Genomic DNA, 4681 nt, shown 5'->3' with positions numbered 1-4681 from the left:
TTCACACACTTCAAACTACACACATCTTTTGATTGTGACATTACGATGATCGTTGATCTGGGAAAGATTGACAATTTGAAAAATAGCACCTACACTATAGGGTAAGGACCACTAGGATGCATGTCATAACCTCTAAATGTCACATTGGTTAAAAAAGAGCATTTCCTCATAGTGATAATGTGACATTTAGTGATCCTCAACCTAATCAATAGCTGAAATAAATCTTAAAAGCCTTCTTATGCTTAGCTTTAATCAAATCAAACTATGACACCTATTAATCTCTGATGACACCATTCTTTTGAAACTCACAAGCTCTCTGATCTCATTGTATCCATGTGTCCTTCTGTCACTGTGTCACTTTGGTTAAAGTTAGCACATCTTCCTTTAGTGACTATATGGTAGCCCTTGATCTAATCTGAATCTCATGGCTCTCATTCAAACATTCAAATTGTTTTATTCATATGGCTCCACTAGACATGTATCTTGTTCTTGTTTTGTTGAAAAACATAAAAACCATGCACTTTTGAATAGCCAAAAAGTGATGACCATGGATCTAACTTAGAAATAGTTTGTACCAAGGGTCCAACAAAAGTGAAATATAATGAGAAATGAAAATTAAAGGACTAGCTATGATTAATTTGTGACAAAGGGGACATAAAACATATAAAATGTAGGATATATAACAAAGTTAATAAGATTAACCTTTATCAAAGAAAAATCTAAAATAAAAGGTTCAAAAAATAACAAGGCTAAACCTAGTCATTTATTGACTAGGATTTCTCGCCACAATTTCCCACCATAAAAATTATTTAAAAATGATATTGTTACTAACTAGATTTTAAACTTAAACTTTTGAAAAAGAAGAAACACAAAGAGGGGCTAACCGTGGCTCTATCTAGGGATGACAGATATTCCATATTCATGTAAAGGCTCGTAATCTTTAGTTAAAACATAGCACAAACCTACCAAAACTAGAGAGCACTGAAACATAATAAAAAAGTAGCAACCAACCAGAGAGAAACACACTTTATAAAAAATATACAAATCTTACCCAAATAACTACCATTCATGGATAAAATGATACCTCTCAGCTGAATTACCTCTTCAAAAACTGTCCGTGAACTAGCAGTTCAAGAAGATTACTAGAAAGTTCTTTCAAATGATATGAATCTTCACGCCACCTATCATGAACAAAATAGGGACCTAACTAGATGGGATCAAATTTCCCATGTTTTCTTTTGTCTTCAAGTATTGCATTCCATAGTAAAACCATGTCATCTATTTCAACCTTTCTTTCTACAGTCTTTTTGTCAAGCAACTATTTCATTTGCAACTATAATTTGTCATTTCTTGTAGGTACTTCTCCTCTATTCTCATTCAATCCAACAAGTTCATCTATCCTTTCCTGCATATCATCTACAATATGCTCACCATACTTTTGGACACAATTATACAAACCTATTAAGTTTTCTTGGGACATTCTTCCTTGAATCCCATATACAAGGTCAAATAGTGATACTCCAATAGCCTTCTTAATTGTTACCCTATCATCCTAGACAACCATTAGAAACTTGGAGTCCCATACTTTCTTATTCTTATCGAGGATCCTTTTGATAATTTTCAACAAGCTCCTATTTGTGGATTATGCCTACCCATTTCCTTAAGGATGATAAGGGGAAGTAGTAGTCCTAGTAATAGTATTTTTTTCACAGAACTCTATAAATTCATCAAATCCAAAACACATTGCATTATCTATCACAATTCTCTCTAGGAACCCAAACCTTGTAATTATGTTATTTAACAAAAAAATATTCACAACTTTACTAGTTTCTTATCTCATTGGGATAGCATGTACCCACTTCATAAAGCAATCAATAGCTACAAGGATCCATGAATAGCCATTGTTGGATTTATTAGCTATTTCTCCATTAAAATCAATTCCCCATTGCTGAAAAGGGGCTTGAACCTCTACATGCTTACAATTGTGTGTTCCTAGAAAATTTCAATTGGCCAACAAACCTCTAACAAGGGTCACACTTCCTAACCAAATAATAAGCATCTTTAAATAAACTTGGCCACCAGAAACTAGTCATCATTACTTTGTGGGATGTTTTCTTGGCCATGTAATGTCCTCCAAGAACTCCACTATGCATTTTATTTGGGATCTTAGTTTTTGAAGTATTAGATAGCAACCAAAAGAAAGGGGGGCTGACCCTAGAGTAAAAAAAAGATGAAGGATCAGTTGGAGGTTACCTCCTAATTATCTAACTGATACCAATTTTATACTTCAAAAAAAAAAAAAAGACAAGTTCTAGAATAGAGCAATCCCTACCATTAGTCTTGTTACTAACTAGCAAAAAAATAGAAAAGCATACTAGTAGCAAGGGGACACATTGCTACTATTAGTCTAGTACTTGATCATATACATATATAATAAAACCCCATAGGGCACCAAGTTCAAAGTGATATAAAATATATAAACAAAATAAAAAAACATAGGAAGGGATAGTTTCCTGCATTGTTTCCTAGTTCCTGATTCTTCTTTTGGGTATGTATAGGATCATGGTGTGCCAAAAAGTGGCAATCTGAAAAATCTTTAGTTCTAAAATATCTCAAACCATTTCAAAATCTATTTCAATTTTTTTCCCACCCACCTTGATACTAAATGAAAATAATTAATATCTTTATAAGGTCTAATATATCTTTTGATACCAAACCTATATGGTCAACTTTAAAAACATCCTAAAAATGTGCTTTTGGCTTGTTTTTATGTGATTTTTAATTCAAACATGTAGTTGATGACTTTTTTTCACCAAAATTTGATGAAATGAAAAGGGTTTCTTAAGAATGTCCTTATCTTTCCATAAAAGTAAGGTTTTCCAAATTATGAGTTTAGTAAGTAATTATTACTTATCTCCTAATGGATTTATGTATAAAGTACTAACTAACACACTACTTGAAAAACAACTATAACTTTCAAATTGTACAACATTTTTTAAATCCGAAAGATGCATCACATTCTATGTTTCTTCTACTGTAAGGAAAAAAATGAAAAAATGAATTTTGCAGAGTTTTGAATTAGTTAAGGTGGTCAGACACGAGAGTATTTTATTCCAAAAATACTAAAATAAAAAATTAATTAATTATTATTTATTTAGAATAAAAATAGCCAAAAACATGTGTCACATCTAGGCATGAGTCTACTACATAGATCTAGAATATTATTAAAAAATATTATCATTTGATTTTGATTAAGGAGGTCAGACATACATCCACTTCTTATTTTTATTCTAAATTTTTTGTAATATTGCATTAAAATTCAAAATTTTGACAAATCAATTTTTTATCTTTTGACATAAGTCCTGGTAGTTTAGAAACTAGATTCAATTTTCTAGAGATTCTTTTCTCTCAACTTTTTGATATAAAGTTAATAACAAGTAGAAAATTGTGCGTCAAGTTGACATAACTCTGATTTTCCTAATTTTTTATTGCCACTTAAAAGCATAGTTTGGTTGACCATGATCTTGCACATACCCTTTTCCTCAGGATCTTTCCTGTTTACTTTCACCCCCTCCTATTTAATACGTTTGTCTAGGAGCATCTTTATCCAATCCTCCACTAGGAAGTTGTAAATGGAGTGGGTAGTTTTTCTCTCCTTGTGTAAATCCTTATTTTCCTTATTCACCTGTAGGAAATATAGAGTAGTGGTAGTCGAATGCATGAATTTCATGGAGAATTCAACAAGGGTGTTAAATTCCTGGTAGATGCCAATGTGTTTATTCGCCATCTCCCTCATTGAATGCTCTAGTCTCTCCAATCGAGCCTTTCTTTGGCTTTAGTTATGGCTATGCTTTCCTTTCTTCCCCCCACCTTTGGGAGTTCCTTTCATGGGGGAGGTGATGTCCTCCCCCCTACTTCTAGTTAGGAATGGGATAGCTTTAAGGGTATCCAAGATGTGTGAGGGACTAGGTAGGCTAAAGGAAAGCTTCTTTCTAATGTCCTATTGTGGCTTCTTCCTCTTGGTGGGATTTTTCTCACTTTTGGTAGACTTAGAGATAAAGTCTTATTTAGGGGGGACTTGAATTTATCCAGTTGGGGTTGTTTACTAGTTCTCCAAGAATTCTTTTTGCTCCTCCTCGTGTTTGTATCCAAATCAATGAGGCTTATTTTTACCTTAGAGCCAAAGATCTTATTTGATTCCTCCTAATCCATACATTTGAGTAACAATCCTTCAAGATTTCTCCACAAGATTTTATCATTTATAATAATGTATCTTATTTCTTGTAATTTCAGTGATCTATTTTCATTATTAGTCATGTCAATGGAAACATCCATGTGTTGTAAGTAATGGATGGCATTTTGGTACCATTCACATTGATCCATATCACATGTATGAGAGTGGTGGTCTACCTCTAAAAGATTAATTTGGTTGGCATCTAGATTAGGTTGAGCCATCATATTTTCCAACCATTTTGCCCTTACCAATTTTGTGATTGGAAAATCTATGTTGAACTCTTGAATCTTGTTTATCCACGTGCATCTTCTGCTAGATACTTCTTGTTGAGAAAATATGTCTTTTACAATAGCACTTGGAATAAAATATATAATAGTGGCACCAACCAAATAAAATCTAAAAGCTTTAACTTCCTTTACTAGAGCATAAGCATGCTTCTCACTTATG

Source organism: Cupressus sempervirens, chromosome 10 (assembly GCF_028749045.1).
Source record: "Cupressus sempervirens isolate cs-2001-9-10 chromosome 10, ASM2874904v1, whole genome shotgun sequence".
NCBI lineage: Eukaryota > Viridiplantae > Streptophyta > Pinopsida > Cupressales > Cupressaceae > Cupressus > Cupressus sempervirens.
This window is presented reverse-complemented; position numbering follows the sequence as displayed.